The sequence below is a fragment of the Haliotis rubra genome, unplaced genomic scaffold (assembly GCF_003918875.1).
Source record: "Haliotis rubra isolate DU_JTF1 unplaced genomic scaffold, ASM391887v1 Scf393, whole genome shotgun sequence".
NCBI lineage: Eukaryota > Metazoa > Mollusca > Gastropoda > Lepetellida > Haliotidae > Haliotis > Haliotis rubra.
In genome coordinates, this window is record NW_025767072.1 from 579,179 (window position 1) to 599,850 (window position 20,672).

The 20,672-nt window shown below is 40.0% G+C and overlaps 1 protein-coding gene across 1 annotated transcript in view; it reads right to left on the minus strand.

Moving 5' to 3' along the window:
- Nucleotides 1–20,672, minus strand: part of LOC124286843 (mRNA export factor GLE1-like) — a 135,109-nt gene that overhangs the window by 109,338 nt on the left and 5,099 nt on the right. The window lies entirely within an intron of this gene.

Consider the following 20,672-nt stretch of genomic DNA (forward strand, 5'->3'; position numbering starts at 1 on the left):
CCCGTCTCTCCCATTTGAGACTAAGTCCAAATCATGGAAACAAAGAAAAAATATATATGCCAAAAAATCTGTAAATAGGAAAAGGCATCACTTTATGTTCTGTTTGAAATATCGGCCAAGTTTTGTTGAAAACATATTGAATGGTTTTCGAGTTGTGCTCGTCAAACGAAGCCCACCCCTCTCTTTTGAGACTAAGTCCAAAATGTTTCCATGGAAACAAAGAGAATAAAAATGACAAAAAAAAATGTAAATTGCAATAGGCGACAGTTTACGTTCTGTTCGATATAGCTACCAAGCTTTTGTTGAAAGATATTAAACGGTCATTTTTGAGTTATGCTCCGGAAACATAATGAATACGGACGGCCGGACAGATGAGGCGTCGACTATATCCCCTCGCATTACATGATGTGGAAGCTCCAGGTAAAGATCATCTCATGCAGGGATAATTTCGCGCATCACGTTACCAAGCGATGATATTTTGATTGAGGATCGGGGATGTCACGACACAGGTGAATCACGATACGATACGTATCTCGAGAGAGTTAAAATTTTGAGTATTTTAGCCATATTGTGACTATATCAAGCTATATATTTATAATACTTATAGGTAAATTATAAACCTGTCAACAAAGTACAGTGAAACAACTCGTTTATCACAGATGTAAATATAAAAACTAGTAGTTAGATTTAAAACATTTTAAGTATACAAGACGATACAATATAACAAAAGGATATAGATTGCCAAACTCTGACGTATCTCGATACAGAGGTCACGATGAGATACGAATCGTGATGCTGCATTTCCGACATTTTGCACCTAACAAGCAGTCACAAGCTAGATGGCAAGCTCATTCCATAGCTCACAGTCTCCAAATACTTTGGTAGAGATTACTAGAGCAGTATCAACATCAATTTATTCATTTACCCACAGTTTTGGCGTCTCCAATTTGATATGGAGATATTTGATAGTATTTTGCCTCCCTTCAAGTACTACAAATTGCTTAAATTGTGGTAAATTGATGTGTCCACAAGATCCTCCCTCATAGGCAATGCTGGGAATGTGCACCCTAAGTAACCTCTTTCGCAATAACGCTCGTCTTCAGCCATTGAAAGGTATATATATATTTTATGGCTTTAAGAAGGGCCAGATGTAGAAATCGGTGCAACATCAAAATCGTATCGTGCAAAGCTTGTGATGCAACGGGGATTCGTGACATTACTATTGACGACAGTAAATTTCTTTTCAAACTAATAATTTAAAGTCTGCTAATAATTTCAGCATAAATGAACAGACGAATACCTGGAAATAATAAATTTGACTGGATTGGCGACAATGAATGTAGAAAGCAATTTCTCCAACATCAATTAAATCACACTTAACCTACCACCTTGTACATAAGGGACAGAACGTAAAGCCAAAATGCTGCCTATTACATGTTTAACTCGCCCGTCATGTGTGTCAGATTCACAGGCGACCCTAATAATAGCTACACAAATGTAAGAACATTCCCAATTTTATTCTAAGATCAATGCAAAGTATATCGGGCTGGGTATAGGGTTTTGTTTTGGGTCCACAACGCTTTATTCGGCAGCTAAGTATGCAATTACATGATAGTGCAGCCATTAAGAATTCATTGTCTATGTACTACTGACTGTCAGGCTGCCCTGTATCGCATTACGATCCATGTATGGTCAGCCTGCAGTACCCATCATGCACCTCATCCACAATGTTAAACTTCCCCTGGCCAACGTCGCTCTATGCAATAAGCAATGTCATCCATACAGTTGTATTCTTCATTAAAGACAATGATGGTAATATTAGGTCTAGGCAGAGTACCCTAGGTATATAGTAGTGATCACACAAAATGTTGGTCTTGTTGTGGTTTGAGATGTATTGTGTGATGAGACAGAACAGAGGTGGAATCAGCACCTTGTACATTCCAGACCCCACTATGATATTCTGTGGACCAGAACACAGTGGACGCCTCTAGAACTCAGAACACACTACTATACCTAGTATAACACATTGAACAGAGTATCACAATGAATAACACTGACACATAACAGAGAAAGAGAGAGAGAGAGAGATATATATGTATATATGTATGTATGTATGTCTGTATGTGCGTGCGTGCATGCATGCTTATTGAAAAGAAATACTTCATAACAGTAACAGTATGTTATATACAAATCGCTATATATACAATGTTAATAGTGTTTCGCAAAAGAGGTTAGGAACCATTACGATACAAATGTATTTTTTAACATTTTCAATTACTAAACATCACACCAATTCTGGCCGACGTGCTTTTTGATGTTGATATTTTGCAGGGCTAGTGAAATATGATGTGGCCAAGCCGGTGACTTTTACAAAATTAATTCATACACTGGTGTGTAAGTGTGATGGTCAGACTTGCTGTTGATCACTGGGTTGTCTGGTCTAGGCTCGATAATTTACAGATAACCGCCATGTACCTGTAATATTGCGAGTGTTGCGTTGAACAATCAAGAAAGCAATTATAACAAACCAAATTCATAAACGGGCTGTAGATCACCCACAGTTAGGCCAATATTCTAGGGATCATTAGGACACTGTGGTGGGCGATACACCATGGATCTGCCTACTGGTGATTTTAAGTCAATAATCCTAGCATTAAAACAAATATATATGCTGCTATCAAAACCAAATTTTAAGTCAATAATCCTAGCATTAAAACAAATAAATATGCTGCTATCAAAACCAAATAGAAAAAAACACCATAATATGAATGATGTGGAAATTACAATTCCTCTCAGTGTCAAATATTAGTTTAGAGTACTTCTACTCCCTTTGAAGAAAAATCCATACATACTTGTTTGTACAATTACACTGTGTTTATAATTTACGATTTATGTATACCACTTGGATGTTCCACTTGTTTGGGATTTGATCTCAGATAATGGACCCAACCACAGGTATGTAATCACTGTAAGAAATTGGCAGTGGTGTCAGAATAGTTGAGAGCTGCTTTTGCAGTAGCATCAACAACGGTGTTACTGTAGTGATCGGTGCTACCGCCCTTGTACATTATGTAACATAGAATTGGCCAGCCGATGTTGATCGTAAGCTCGGATGTGATCGAGGCACGTGATCAACTTACCCGCCAAATCTGACAGGTGACAACTGACAGATCACGACCGATCAGACAACCGACAAGATGTACCGAATATATTCTAGGGAAGTCAGATCTCTCCGACCATCTGCTTGCCAAGTAAGGTCAGTGCATTTCTAAGCCTCGGGGCTTTCAAAAAAAAGTACCAATGATTCCAAAATTGCTTGGCAACCAACAAAAATAATGCTATATTGGCAAATAGCAAGTTCATATCGAGTTAAAGTGGATAATTCTGGCAAATACTGCCTTATTTCCTGATCCGCAGGTTTAATTTGATTAAATGTTATTACCATTGTCTTATGATGTCTTTCTTCGTGGACTTCCCAAGCCTTGTCTCCAGACGTTACCGCGGGAATTACTGTGGCACACATGAGCACATGTTAAAATTAAGGGGGCATAACTCCCATGTACTTAGCACGGGGTCATTGTAACTCCTGTCACTTGGCGAGAACTTGCTGTGGATACGGACAAACAATTTTCGTGATGTTTTGTTCACGATTAGCCAAACTATTCCAATACAAAAAGCCATGTTGTAACCGGAAACGTTTTGGAAGTATTACAAATTATGAAAAAAATATGAAATCGTACATGGGAGAGGAAGTAATAGCTAAATGGATGGTCCTCTCCATTATGTAAATTGGTTCTTAAATTTCCATATTCTCTTGATTGTGGAGATATATTTTGACCATTGTTGAATCATTACTAACAGATTTCAGGCCTACTAACAGACTTCAGGTATAATCTTTAAATGTAGCTAGGAAATTAGATAAGAAAATTGGATTCATCATATATCTTAATGTGGACAACGCGCGCACCTGGCACCGGCTTCACGTAAATCAAAGAGAACATTTCAAAACATAACATAATATTATATTCGAATATAATGGCAGGATCCGGATTTTGCTCGTTCATTATCTTATCTCTATTTTTCTTCATAATTATACATTGAAGGGTGAACCTGAAAGAGTTGAGTTGAGTTGAGCTTTACGTCCCATCGGCATTATTCCAGCCATATAGTGACGAGAACAAGTTTGCATTAGTAAATATTGTAAGTACATACTCGGAATGAGTTTTATTTCAAAGACATTTATTGATTACATTTCACAGTTACAATTTATGATACAGATCAACTTCCCTCAGGTAGTTCAGTATCAGATGGGCGCTCACGCGTGAGAACAGATCTTTTAGGTTTGTTGCATCATAATGTGAGTCCCTAGCAGACGATAAGTCCACGCATTCAAGCAGAATATGCTTGACGGTGAACACCTCATCGCAAAGACCCACATGGGGGTCCATCCCCATCCGTTTTCAGCAGATAGTCATGTGTAAATCGACTGTGGCCAATACGACATCGTCGTAAAATTACCTCATCGCGTCTTGACTGACAACCCAAGTAGGTATAACCGATTGTTGGCTTCAATTCATGGAGTTTCTTTCTTCCTACTTGAGTGTCCCACCTTTTTGCATCAGGCCCCGAGTATAGCTTTTGATAGTGGGTTTGAAGTCACTGTACGGGATTAGCAGTGGAGATAGGGGCTTTTCGAGAGCTGCTTTTGCTGCAGCATCGGCCTTAGTGTTACCTGCTATGCCGACGTGACCCGGCAACCAGCAGAGGAGGATGTCATATTGGCCAGTAGAAAGGTCGTTGTACAGTTCTAATATGTCCAGGATGATTGGGTGACTTGAAGTCACGTTTAGAAGTGCTTGAAGGCAGGATAATGAATCTGTAAATACGATGAAGTTTTGGATTGATTTTGCTGTTGAATGTAGGTCAAAGCTGAGAAGATAGCCCTTGCTTCAGCGGTGAAAATGGAACTGTTGTCGGGGATCCTAGAGGAGACAATCTTGGCTCCAATGACTGTAGCGCTGGCAACTTGGCCATCGTCCTTGGATCCGTCTGTGAAAATGGATCTGTGAGTGTTAAACTTAGAACGTAACTGGTTGTATTCCTGTTGGAACACCAAGGGATTTGTTTCAGACTTTTTTGAGTTTGGTGAGGGCAAGATCGACCATAACTTTCAGGTTTTATATTTATAAGAAAAGTGCTTGCTATTTGACCAAAGGGGACATGTCATGTTTGTAATTATTTGGTACAATTCTTTCAGAAATAAAGTTAACAGTTTAATGTCCTGTCATGGTATTATTGTAAATATATAGTGATTATATTATAGAAAACAAAGCGAGTATAACGTTAAACTTTTGTGCCAAACGAATCAAACCACCTTACGAATCATTAGACATCACTGTCCCTTAGAAGGTATTATATACAACTGCATGAACTGGAAAATTCCTGATAAATATGTGTGTATGTACATTTAATAATAAATATTAATAACTGTCCTCAAGTAATACAGTCAGTTGTACTAATGTTTCATTCAAAGAGTTTTTCATATAGAATATACAGGTCTTAACAAATCTATAAAAAATCTATGGAATATGTAAAATCTGGCGAATGGAGAATCTCACCTAAGTGTCTACAATTATATCAGTGATATCGATAATATCAACACGAGTTGAACAAGTTACAAATAATATTGTTTTTACTTTTATCAACGAGTGTTGACATATTTGATATCAGAAGACACGAGGGTGAGATTCTATTATCATCAACAATCACTCTTCGTTAGTTTTCAATGAAAAATGTATTTATTACTCTCCCTTTGAAGATATCACTGTTTAATAATTTTAAATTGTTATTACACATTGTGTAATAACATCGCGTGATGCCGCACATATGACGTCAAAGTGGTTTACAGTTATGACGCCACAATGCTAATACAATAGTATTAGACCTTGCTTGACATCCGGAAAGCTGAGAGTCATCACACTAGTTGAATTCTTAGGAAAGAAGTACTTTGGTCGATATTCGGTTGAATTCTTAGGAAAGAAGTACTTTGCTTGATATTCTCGCTTTGCTCGCTTTCGCACGTTAGATACCAAACCATTCACTCGTTTCATAAATATGGTATTGCATGGGACATCGCTTAGTAATTTATATATCTATGATCACGGTACTGCCATTAGACTTGCACTGCAGCGATGACATAGCATTGTGACGTCATCAATTTTATCACGTCATAGCATTGTGATGTCATCAGGTTTTTGACGCCATAGCATTATGAGTCATGTAATTGATGGTGTCATATCATTGTACAAAATCCACGGTCAAAATAGTGTTTGTTATTATCCATAATGGAAGGAGGACACAATGTAGTATCTTTCTGGTAAGTCCCTAGGGAGGTTACACCTTTTGGTGAACGTTGTTTGGCTGTTTCAGAATATAAACGATTTTATTGGTTTATAACAATATGCTGGAACGACTTCATTCATCGTTCCAGTTCATTCAATGTTTTAGACTCAAACTCTCTTGTGCACGAGAATAAGAAAAATAATTGCTCAATAAACATTTAATGTTGTTGATTTATAAATACATCACATCATAAACACTTGGAAATAACAGTTGAAGAAAAACGAAAAATACAATGTCGCCAAAGATATTACAATACGTCTGTTGTGCTGTAGATGTAAACATACATGACGGTTTCTTAAAACTTTCGCGGTTTCCTCAGACTTTTTCTATTACTGACGAGGCACCCCTTGAAGAGCAACCTCCTCGTGGTGGGTGCTGGGTAACGCCAATGGTTCTTCGCCCCCGTGTGGACCCGGGGTCGAATAGGTCCACAGCACCCCATTGCTGGTCGTAAGAGGCGACCAAATTGGGCAACCCGTTTGCCGTGGGTTGCATCCCTGTGTCGGCAGAGGAAGGGAGTCTGGTGGTTGAGGATGACGGAACCGGCAATAGTGTTCACTAATCCAACACACCACTTCGACCCTAACTTTGCCTAGACGGGTGGTAGAATAGGCCCGATTCTACCAATCGGCTGGTCACGCCTTGCCCTGTGCATGGAATGTCTATACAAAACGTGGTATTACATAACACTTTTGACCATGTTCAAAATGTTAACAAATACTCTACGAAACAATTTAGCCTCGCAGACCCATGCACAGAAGGCGGTGGCTCATGGGCCAATCTGGTGATGCTGACCTCCGATTTCTGTACGTCTCCAATTGATTGTCATGGACAGAACCATCCTGACCTTTAATCTGGTAGGCAGCTACAGCATTTCATGTCAAATTCGCTGGAGTATAACATCCCCTTATCCCTGGTCTTTGCAGCTTGGAGATCCGCTGCAATATAAGATCGTCCTTGTTGACACTCCACGGTGGGTGGGGAGAGGGGATGCCGAACCACATTACCCACGACATGGCTTCCCAATACCCCGGTTCAAAACGAAGACACATGGATACCGACAATTCCTCGTCTGACGAGAGTACGCCCACCCCCCCCCCGACCTGACTACTGGCCACGCTTCCTGATTATTGAGGCTTGTGACAAGCAACCTTTGCAATTGAATCCTTTTGCAATCTCCAAAGGTATCGCTGGTATCTGCGGAGAGGTTGCCAATGTCACAAAGCTCCGATCTGGCTCTCTCCTGATAGAATGTACCCGGAAACACCAATCTTTAAATCTTCTCAAATACAAGAATTTGTAAATATCAAGGTCGCTGTCTCAGCACACAAAACCCTTAATTCGTGTAGAGGCATTGTACGGGACAGAGCTCGATGCCTGTCTGACATGACTGAAGAACAAATTGTCAAGGAACTCTCTCAGCAATCCGTCACAGCCGTCAAACGATTTACCTTCAAAAGGACGGTGTTGTTCAACCAACGAAGACCTATCTCTTCACGTTCGCGCAAGCAAACATTTCCTGACTAGATTAGAGCTGGTTATTGTAGCATTGGTGTGGAGGTGTATGTCCCCAATCCACTCCGGTGCTACAACTGCCAAAAGTTTGGACATGAGTGAGTGAGTGAGTTATCATTTAACGTTACATCGGCAATATTTCAGCCATATCGTGACGAAGTTTGGACATGGATCCAAGTCCTGTCGTTGCTCTGCTGTCTGTTACCGCTGTGGTGACAAGCATGAGGGGCAACGACTGTACTAAGGAAGTGAAGTGCACAAACTGTGGTGGTAACCATATGGCCTCTTCCAAGTTCTGCCCAGTATGGAAACGCGAATCCGAGATACTGAAGATTAAACACAAAGAAAATATCTCCTTTCACGAAGCAAAGAAGAGGGTTGCAAGTCTAACTGCAGCCCCTTCAACCATCACCTGCTCTGCTGCTGTCTCCCGTCCTACCATCACTACTGCAGCCATCTCATGTCAGACCGACCTGACATGGGTCACGTCTTCTCAGCCAACTGAACTCAACACAACTCAGCCTATCTCAGCCACTCCATCTCCAACGCCAAAAGTCAAAACTTCTGAATCACAAACACCAGAACAAATGCCAAAACCAGAAACAGAAACTGCGCGCAGAAAAAGGGAAAGAAAGAGGCTAGAGAGACTAAAACAACTTGAACTGACAAACACAAAACCAAAGACCACCTCTCCTTCAGAGGTCCCCATCGAGGTCCATAACTCCTTTGGCCCTCTGGATATGGAGGTAACTCCAACTCCACCTGACACCAATAAGAGTTCATCAAACGCTTTCTCACGTTCACGTGACATGTCACCAGTGGAAGCACCATGAATCCACAAAACATGATCCAATGGAATTGCAGAGGACTTAAGAATAATTATAATGAATTACAGTTATTGATTCAAGACTTCAAACCATCTGCGTTTTGTCTCCAAGAAACCTACCTAAAACGGACCGATAGATTTGACATCCGTCGGTACAGTTCCTACCACTCCTTTTTCTCCTCCCGGTGTAAAGGCTACAGGAGGCACTTCTATCCTGGTGAGGCAGGGCATCCTTCATAGCCCTGTTCCACTTAAAACCAACCTACAAACTGTTGCTGTCCGCATGACTCTGAAAATAGGGTTTACACTATGTTCCCTCTATCTCCCTCCCACCTCAACCGTTAGCCTATCAGATCTTCAGAACTTATATGATCAACTCCCGAAGCCCTGCATAATCATGGGCGACTTCAACAAGCCATAACCCCTATGGGGAGTACTGATACAAACAGTAAGGGAAAGATACTTGAAGAGTTTCTCTCAAATAATGATGTATGCATCTTCAACGATGGATCAAACACCTACCTCCATCCTGCCACTGGAACATACTCTGCTCTCGATCTATCACTTACAGATTCTAATCTTTAAATGAGTTCGAATGGTCGGTCCATGACGACCTTTGTGGAAGCGACCACTTCCCAACAATTCTTACTCCCATCAACCCCACGGATGAACCACCAACAACAAGATGGAATTTTACTAAGGCCAATTGGCCTTTATTCCAAACCCTATGTTCAGAAAAACTTAAGCTGGACAACTTCAGGAATGTTCCTGACCCCATGGAACTATTTTCAGACGTCCTAAATGCCATCGGAGACAAAAGTATTCCTAAGTCCTCTGCAAACCCGCACATACGCAAACCATCGTTTGATACAAACTGCAAACAAGCTAAGAAAAATAGGAAGAAGGCGGAAAAATATTTCCGACAACATCCTACAGTGCATAACCTGAATGCTGTTAAAATGACAAATGCCAGGGCAAAACGTACCTTCAAACAAACTAAACGCCGGTCATGGAGGAAATATGTGTCCAAAATCAACTCCCGCACACCCATGTCCAAGGTGTGGAACATGATTCAAAGATCAAGGGAAAAGGGTCAAAATCAGGAGTTCACCACCTGAAAGATGGTGACTCCCTTCTAACAAATAAATCTGAAATTGCAAACAAACTCGGCGAAACTTTAGCAAACCACTCCTCCTCATCAAATTATAACCCTCAGTTCCAGAAATATCAAACCCAACAAGAAAAGAAACCAGTCAATTTTTACTCTGATAATGGGGAGGATTACAACGAAACGTTTTCCCTCCACGAATTACGTACTGCCCTAGGACAAGCTCACGATACTGCGGCAGGAGCTGATGAAATCCATTATCAGCTTCTGAAACACCTCCTGACACAGGCCTGGGTGAGTGAGTGAGTTAATATTTAACGTCACATCGGCAATATTTCAGCCATATCGTGACGAGAACATTTGATATTCGAATGAAAATATATGTAAATTATTCAAATCTGCCGACGAAGGGCAGTAAAACAAATAGAATATCACAGATATACATGTAAAACTAGTAATTAAATCTAAAACATTTTAACTTTAGGGGACAGCAAAATATAAAAATAGGCAATAGATCGTCAACAACTGAAGGTAGATACTAGGGACCATGGGGACTTACATTACTTTTGCAACCTGCATGGACCCTAGCTGGATTTACACCATCCCTTCAGCTGCTGGCCATTGGAAGAAATGTTAGCCAAAATTAAAAGAACAAGAATACTACGTTTAAAAATCCTGGCAAGTTTAAATTGACTTTGAAAGTTTTGGGACTTACGTACCCTCTCAGGAGGACAATAATTTTACGCTACGTCAACCCCCTTTAAAGGGTACAGCCACTAACAATCTCAGTTACTAATGGAAACTACCAACAATATAATATTTAACTATTTACAGATCAGTCCACAAATCTAATTTTTTTAAAATTCAACTATGAAATGATAATTAACATTATAAAAAGATCCTTCAATGTCTTGACATTAAAATACTTATCCCTTGTGATGGAATATTCAACACAGTCAAGCAGGACATGCTTGACTGTGATTCTTTCATCACAAGGGATGCAAAACGGAGGATCTTCGCCTTTCAGTAAATATTGGTGAGTATATCTAGTGTGGCCAATGCGACATCGGCGCATAATGACCTCTTCAAATCTGGACTGACAACCCAAGTAGGTGTAACCAATGTAGGGTTTTATGGCATGTAATTTATTAATACCTACTTGGGTGTCCCACTTCTTTTGCATGAGATCGCGGATGTATGTTCTAATGTTGGCTTTATAATCAGAGTATGGGATAAGAAGTGGCGTCACAGATTTGTTAAGTGCTGCCTTAGCAGCAAGATCAGCCATTGTGTTCCCAGAAATGCCAACGTGGCTGGGTAACCAACAAAAGACGATGTCGCACTGGCCAGTAGCAAGCTCATTATATAATTCAATAATTTCTAATAAAAGGGGATGTTTACAAGAAATATTTTTAATAGCCTGAAGGCAAGAAAGTGAGTCAGAAAAGATGATATATTGTTGATATTAAGGGTGATTTTTAATATATTTTAAGGCTGTTAATATGGCGTTAGCTTCTGCTGTAAAAAATAGAGCTGTTATCTGGTAATCGAGAGGAGAGTGTTCTGGATCCAATGACAGTGGCACAAGCCACCGCGCCACCATCCTTGGACCCATCTGTAAATAAGGATTTGTGAGTATTATAATTATTTTTAATTGAGTATATTCTTGTTTATATTGTAAGTCATTAGTTACAGATTTCTTAAACTTTGTCAGAGTTAGGTCAACTTCAGGCCTCACCAGTTGCCAAGGAGGAGAAGAAAGAAGACGGGAAGGAGCTATATTTTCCAGCTCAATGCCGGCAGCTGAAATGAAGGGCTTAATTCTGTGCCCAAGAGGCGGAACAAGAGAAGGTTTTTGGTGTATAACTCCTCATAGAGGGATTGAAAACACAGTTAAATGCAGGGTTCGACTCGCTAGAATATAGTTTAGTAATGTATTGTAAAGATAATTTTATGCGACGTTGTGAAAGAGAAGGCTCATCTGCTTCAACATATAGACTATCAATAGGAGAAGTTCTAAAGGACCCAAGACAAAGTCTCAGGCCTTGGTGGTGGACAGAATCTAAAAGTTGAAGGTTGCTTTTGCAGGCTCCACCATATACGATGGAGCCATAATCAAGTTTCGAGCGGACCAATGATCGATATAGATGTAGGAGAGTGGCTTGATCCCCTCCCCACTCAGAATTTGAAACGACTTTCAATAAATCAAGGGCCTTCAGGCATTTAGTTTTAAAGGGATTTAACATGCGGCAGAAACGTTAAATGAGAATCAAATATTAAACCCAAGAATTTGGCCTCCTTTACAACTTTAATGGGAGTGCCATTGAGAAACAGTTCAGGTCTTTATGCGGTTTATATTTTCTACAAAATGTATACAATTAGTTTTTGATTTAGAAAATTTAAAGCCGTTTTCTAGACACCATTTATGTATTTTATTTAAACACAACTGCATTTGCCGTTCAATAGTATGCATATTCTTACCGCGACAAGAAATATTAAAATCATCCACAAAAAGCGATCCATCAATTGAATCATTTAAAACCTTGGATAAACTGTTAATCTTGATACTAAATAAAGTGACAGACAAAATACTACCTTGAGGGACACCCTGATCCTGATTGTAATGGTCAGACAGGGTAGAACCCACTCGGACTTGAAATTGCCTGCCTCTTAAAAACTGTGATATAAAAAGAGGTAAACGACCCCTCAAACCAAAATCATGTAAATCCTTCAAAATGCCATGCTTCCAGGTCGTATCATAAGCTTTCTCAAGATCAAAGAAAATTGATACAGCATGTTGTTTATTTACTATAGCATTTTTAACAAAGGATTCTAAACGTACCAAATGATCAATGGTACTACGATTTTTCCTGAAACCACATTGAATATTTGTTATAAGGTTATTTGTTTCAAGATACTAGTTAGAGATATTGGTCTGTAATTTGACGGATCTGTATGATCCTTGCCAGGTTTTGGTATTGGTACTACAATGGCATTACGCCACGAGGGAGGAAAATTTCCGGACGTCCATATTTGATCAAATAGATCTAAAAGTGTCATCAGACATGGTTCAGGTAAGTGTTTCAGTAGCTGGTAATGTATATTATCATCACCCGCCGCAGTGTCATGAGCTTGCTCAAGAGCAGTATGTAGCTCATGTAATGAAAACACTTTGTTATAATCTTCACCGTTATTTGATTCGAAATTAAGTTTTGTCTTTTCCTGTTGTTTCTGGTACCTCTGAAACTCGGGGACATAATTTGCCGATGAAGAATTTTTGGCAAGAGTTTCGCGAATTTTATCTGCAATTTTAGATTTGTCAGTAATTAAATTGTCACCATCTTTAAGATGATGAACAGCAGACTTTGAACCTTTGCCTTTAATTCTTTGAACCATGTGCCATACTCTGGACATTGGCGTACGTGAATTAATTTTGGAGACATAGTTCCTCCAAGATTGTCGTTTGTTTTGTTTGAAGGTACGACGTGCCTTCGCATTGAGTATTTTAAATTTATTTAAGTTATGGACAGTTGGGTGATTGCGGAAATAGTTCTCTGCCTTTTTCCTCGCTTTTCTGGCTTGCCTTCAATCTCACAGGCCTGGAAACACACCTAAATATATTTGATGACATCTGGACATCCGGACAGTATCTATCTTTTCGACTTAGAATGGTATCCTAAAAGATTTACACGAGTTTGGATTGAGGGGTAGATTACCTCAATTCATATCTCGGTTTTAAATAACAGACAATTTCAATTTCGGGTGGGTTCCACACTGTCTGACTATTTCCACCAAGATCAGGGCGTCCCCCAAGGCAGCATCCTGTCTGTCACACTTTTAGCATCAAAATTAACAGCCTCACTAACGTTCTGAACAGCTGCGTTGATGGGTGCCTTTTCGTGGATGACTTCAGTATTTCATGTCATGGTAAGAACATGCACACTATAGAAAGGCAGCTACAACTCTGCCTTAACAAAATCCAAAAATGGGCCAATGAAAATGGTTTTAAGTTTTCAAAATCCAAAACGAATTGTATTCACTTTTGTCGTAAATACAAACCACACAAGGATCCAGACCTAACTTTAGATGGTACTCCCATCAAGGTAGTAGAAGAGGCCAAATTCCTTGGACTCATATTCGACCGCCACATGACATTCTTACCACATAAAATATTTGAAAACAAAGTGCTTGAAGGCTCTAGACTTGCTAAAAGTAGTTTCAAATACAGAGTGGGGAGGGGATCAGACCACCCTCCTTCACTTGTACAGATCATTAGTTCGCAGTAAACTAGATTATGGCTCCATTGTCTACGGTGGAGCCTGCAAAAGCAATTTAGAAAAATTAGACTCTATCCACCACCAAGGACTGAGGCTCTGCCTGGGAGCTTTAAGGACCTCTCCGGTAGACAGTCTATATTCGGAGGCCAATGAACCTTCCCTTGAACAACGCCGCCTTAAACTCTCACTGCAGTATATCACTAAATTACGTTCAAATGAGCCCAATCCAGCATACAATTGTGTTTTCAACCCGCTCTATGAAAACTTATTTCCTAAACTGCCAAGCCTGGTTCCACCACTTGGAATCAGGATCAAACCACACATAACTGCAGCTAAAATTGATCTCGACATCATTGCACCATACCGACTTCTGTCCTCACCACCATGGCAAATGGTGAAACCACAGGTCGATCTTACCCTCACCAAACTCAAAAGTCTGAAACAAATCCCTTGGTGTTCCAACAGGAATACAACCAGTTACGTTCGAAGTATAACACCCATAGATCCATTTTCACAGACAGATCCAAGGACGATGGACAAGTTGCCAGCGCTACAGTCATTGGAGCCAAGACTGTCTCCTCTAGGATCCCCGACAACAGTTCCATTTTCACCGCTGAAGCCAAAGCTATCTTCTCAGCTTTGACCTACATTCAACAGCAAAATCAATCCAAAACTTCATCGTATTTACAGATTCATTATCCTGCCTTCAAGCACTTCTAAACGTGACTTCAAGTCACCCAATCATCCTGGACATATTAGAACTGTACAACGACCTTTCTACTGGCCAATATGACATCCTCCTCTGCTGGTTGCCGGGTCACGTCGGCATAGCAGGTAACACTAAGGCCGATGCTGCAGCAAAGCAGCTCTCGAAAAGCCCCTATCTCCACTGCTAATCCCGTACAGTGACTTCAAACCCACTATCAAAAGCTATACTCGGGACCTGATGCAAAACGGTGGGACACTCAAGTAGGAAGAAAGAAACTCCATGAATTGAAGCCAACAATCGGTTATACCTACTTGGGTTGTCAGTCAAGACGCGATGTGGTAATTTTACGATGATGTCGTATTGGCCACAGTCGATTTACACATGACTATCTGCTGAAAACGGATGGGGATGGACCCCCATGTGTGTCTCTTTGCGATGAGGTGTTCACCGTCAAGCATATTCTGCTTGAATGCGTGGACTTATCGCCTGCAAGGGACTCACATTATGATGCAACAAACCTGAAAGATCTGTTCCCACGCGTGAGCGCCCATCTGATACTGAACTACCTGAGGGAAGTTGATCTGTATCATAAATTGTAACTGTGAAATGTAGCAACCATAAATTGTAACTATGAAATGTAACAAACCGCCTGCCTTTAAATTTGATGCTATGACTTTTTCTGCTTTTGAATGACAATGTAATCAATAAATGTCTTTGAAATAAAACTCATTCCGAGTACGTACTTACAATATTTACTAATGCAAACTTGTTCTCGTCACTATATGGCTGGAAAAATGCCGATGTGACGTAAAGCTCAACTCAACTCAACTCAACTATTACTGACGATAACAAATTTGACAATCCCATAAACCGATATCTGAGTTGACTTGGAAACTTTGCTGTAGATTATGCCTGCATGATCACGTTGTCCCACCCTACGTTTCTGTGCAGATGAGTTCGCCATGCGAGTGACACACGTTGATCTAACGTCTCGCCTCCAAATGAATTGCTTACACAAAAATTTGGTGAAACACGTCTGTCTATGCAATTATTAATACAAACTACAAGGATTCAAGTACAGAAAACACACGCATGCACATACACACACACACACATATACAAATATATAGTCTCGCGTAATACAAGCGCTTAAGATGGCGGTGATGCGATGGAATTCTTGGAAATGAAGCCGTATTTTAATCCGTAGTATATATACTCATCAAAAAGAAACTTGACATGCTGTTTACTGAGTTAATTTACTGAGTGCATATAACTGTTTCAAACATGACATCATTGCTCAATTACAGTGAAATCATCACTTTACAAATTCCCAAAACAGTATTATCCAGAAAGTGTTTGGTAAAACCTCAGAGGGCTATTGAAGCCACATGGTCAGAGTAAAATGTCAGTATCTGGTGTGACCACCATGAGCATCGATAACAGTTTGGCAGCGGTGAAGGAAGAAAGATGCGAATGCTGTCTTGAGTAATCGTTTGATACTCTTGTTGAAGTGCTGTGTGCAGTTCTTGAAGTGTCTGCGGATTACGCTAGCGCAAGCGTCGATCAAGAGTACCCCATAAATGTTCAGTGGAGGACAAATCCGGTGACCGAGAAGGCCAAGGTAACAACTGAACATTGTTTTGCTGGTCCTGTCAAACACGTGCAACGTGAGGTCGAACATTGTCATGCTCCAAAGATCAACCGTTGACGTTGATGAAGGGAACGACGTGACTGAAGTCACACCAACTGAGCGGAGTATCGTGCAATCGTCAGTTCTATACCGGATGTTGGTGCGTCTTCGCATCAAGTGCAATCCACTGACGGCGTCCCCAAAAGTTTTACGATGACAGATTTTGAAAAACATTCAAGCAAAATTCAGTGAAATCAGTGAAACATTATCAGCTATCAGGATTAACCAAGAAGTAATTGAAAGTAGATTGCTGACAATCGAAGTAAAATTCGCAGGTACGTCCTGTTATACAAGAAAACTCTACCGAGGTTCCTCAGTCTGATAACCGCCAAAATGGCGGGATAGCGAGCCAGGACGGCCATGTCGACCTGGGGACACATTCTGTCGCTGCTGCCGACATCCAGAGAGAATTCGAGTGTGTTAGAGACAGTTTAACGAAAGTACTGATTCCGAATTAACTGCGTGTGTTTGACATGAAACAGGGCATCAAACAGGATAATCAGTTAAACGCGGAAATAAATCATCTACAAGTATTCGACCCTTCTGGTGAACAGTCAGTTTGATGGTGAAACTGCAAAACTTTTCAAATGTTTAGAGAAAAACACTACAGCTTTTTCAGCACAATCTCTCAACAATCTGCGGCATGCTGCAGAGATATCAGCGGCCAGATCCCGGTTTTCCATCTAGACTTGGTTTTGGGAGTCGTCATATCCAATCTACAAACTATTCTTGTGGATACCGTGGTAGACAGTTTCGTGGATACACAAGGGGAGACCCCTTTCAACAGTTCAATGGACAGTTACCATTCAACAGATTTCGTGGTCAGACAGGGAATAATGCCATGCAGGATCATTTTAACAGTATTAAATGTCACCTCAAGTTTTAAAGTAAAAAATACATGTAATTTTCTTAGAAACTGGAAAACAATTGGTGCATGTGATACAGTGTTAAAGTGGATTGAGATAGGAGTTGATATTCCTTTTGTTTCAGAACCTAAGACTTTTGAGCTTCCGAATCACTCACTTTCCTCAAACGAATGTATTTTTATTGACAATGAGATAAATAATATTGTCCGCTGTTCAGCACTTGCTGTATGTCACAATAGACCTCATTGTGTATCTCCTTTAAGTTGTGTCCCAAAGAAGGTAAGGATTCATACAGGTGTAGTACTGATCTTAGACAGCTTAATCAAAATGTAGTTTGTCCTAAATATGAACAAGAGGACGTATCAACTGTGTTGGACTTTGTACAACCTAACCATAAATTGTTTTCTGTTGATATTAAGGATCGCTTTTATCATGTTCCAGTCAGCAAAGTGTCTCATCAATATTTAGGCATACATTAGAGAGGAGGGTATTATACCTGGCAATGTTTGCCTATTGGTCTATCAGTTAGTCCATATTTTTTCAATAAGATATTAAGGACAGTGATTTGTCATCTGAGACAAAAAGCCTTAAACATTTCAGTGTATGTGGATGACTTTATTAGTGCACATTTCTCAGATTGTATTGAAAAGGATAAGGATATTCTTTTGACAACGCATGAGGGTCTTGGACTTCAGGTGAATTTTGAGAAATCAGTGTTAGATCCTACATCTACATTAAGGTATGTAGGTTACATCCGATCTACAGATAATACAGATGGACATGTCTGGATAAAGATTCCTAAGGATCGTATCATAAAACTGAAACATGACATTAGAAGAGTTATTTCAAAAGGTGTTTGTACATCGACAACTCTAGTTAAGATAGCAGGACAATGTATTTCTATGGCTAAAGTAATTGTACCAGCAAAACCTCTGTTGAGAAACATTTATGCGTGTTTACGCACCAAATCCACATGGCAGGATACACTTTACTTGGATCAAGCAGCAGTGAAGGATCTGAAATGGTGGTTTTCAGCAGTAAGCTCATGGAATGGCGTCGCGGTACAGCCCCACACAATAGATGTACAGGTGATAACCGATGCATCTTCGGTAGCCTGGGGCGGTACATGTCATGGGCTTGCAGCCCAAGGTTAGTTGAATACTCGAATTTGTCACCAGCATTTAAATGTGAGAGAATTAACTGCTATTCTTATGTGTCTACATGCGTTCTCCAAACAGATTCAGGAGAAATTGGTTCAAGTTCTCAGCGACAATATTGCAGCAGTGGTCTATATAAACTTCCAGGGAGGACCAAGCAGGGAATTGACTGCGATAGCCAAACAAATATGGATATTTGCTTGAAGAATGGACATAAGACTTACAGCCAGACATCTAGCTGGCAAAGAAAACGTGCACGCAGATGCCCTCTCAGACCACGAACACGGTTCGAATGGAAACTAAACCCGACAGTATGCTCATACATAGATCAGATGTGGGGACCTCCTACCATCGATTGCTTCGGTTCCCTGCTGACAACACAACTACCTCGTTAAAACAGTCTCTACTTCGATCCTCTGGTCGGAAAGTCGACGCAGTCCAGGGATTAGGATCGTTGTGGATGATGCGGCCGTGATGTTTGAATGAAGATGTCTCAATCGGATGTAGCGATCCAGGGCGGCGGTGGTAACTCCAGGTCGACCTGACCTGGGTCTGTCATTAACACGCCCAGTATAGTTGTATCGGGTCCATAGGTTTGAGATGGTCCGTCTGGACACGCTGAAGTGCCTTGCCACCTCATGCTGCAATGACCGTCCTTGTAAACGGCCGAGGACGTAGTTATTGTCTAAATCTCACAGAAGCAATATCTCTAGTGGAACAAAGTTTGGATGATAAAATCTGTATCATTTGATAGCAAATTTAAGAACCATTCATTCCATGTAACCTCAGAACTTTATACAAAGAAGTGAAAGGATGCAAATTATTCTATGCTGCCCTTTAAAGAATAATGCCTCAAAAGAAAAATAGTCAATAAAAATGTCAAAATGATATTAATGCAGAAATATCGAAAGATAATTGGAAGTCGTAAAACTATTTATCATTAAGAACAACAAATAAGACAAAATGATGTCTTTTAGCGGCATTCAGAAGTTGTTATAGATGTCCAAGATATTTTATGGATTAAAGCTTATTTATTCATTCCCACACAAGGTTCGGGATCGTTACAGATCCCTTCATCAAGTGTCTTGACTGTTAGGATCGCACATCGGCTCTCGGCTAATACGATTGTACATGGTCACTGGCCATTTTCGGAACCGAAAGTATTTACTGATATGTAGCCGGAAGTATTTGAAGAAATCTTGAATGAGTTTTGAATATCTCTATTCAAAATATCTTTAATTCGATACAAGATATCTCCAATTATATTCAAGATAACATAACTTCAAGTCAAGATATCTATAAAACATTTAAAGATTGGGGATCTTTGAGTGATTTCGAGATATCTCTAATTCAATTCAAGACATGAGCAATTCTTCAAGATATCATTAATATGCTACATCATATCCGTAATTTATTTCGTGGTATAATGATTGCAGATATCTATAATTATCTCTATCCGATATATTTTGATTCAATTCAAGATTTCTCTATTTCCATTCAAGATATCCTTAAAAACAAGTTAAGATATCGGTATTTTATATTAAATGTGAAAATAAATTTGCCATTCCAGCGTAATAATTTACCAGAGTTCCTCCCCCAAAATCAAAATTATCAATGGGACCTTTAGGACAAGTCTTCACTAATATTTCTTCTGGAGAGAAGAGGGGAGACAGCAAGCCTTTGCCCAAAATCAAGATACCAGGCTTGCTCAAACTACAGGCCAACTGGTAAACTTCGACTAAAAGTTTAGAATGGGTTATATCCAATCTGGGATATGACTTCGACATTTTTGAGTGGACGAAGTATTAACCGGAAGTGACAACGTTATGACGCTATCGGAGGCACCGTTAACCGGAAATTATTCCACCAATATATTGAATACAGCAGCAGCAACAAAACAACAACCACACACAGGTTTATTTGTCGTATCAAGTGTCAGAGGGACGTATTTGTAAAAAATTAGGAGCATTAATTCTTACAATACTTCCTCTAATACCTGAGGTTGATGCCTGCCCACCTTCCCCCAGACTCCCAGAGTACCTTTCTTAAGGTACACTATTAAACATTATGATGTTCCTGCGCTCATGGCATGGTAGAACACACCTACGGATAGAACTGGTCT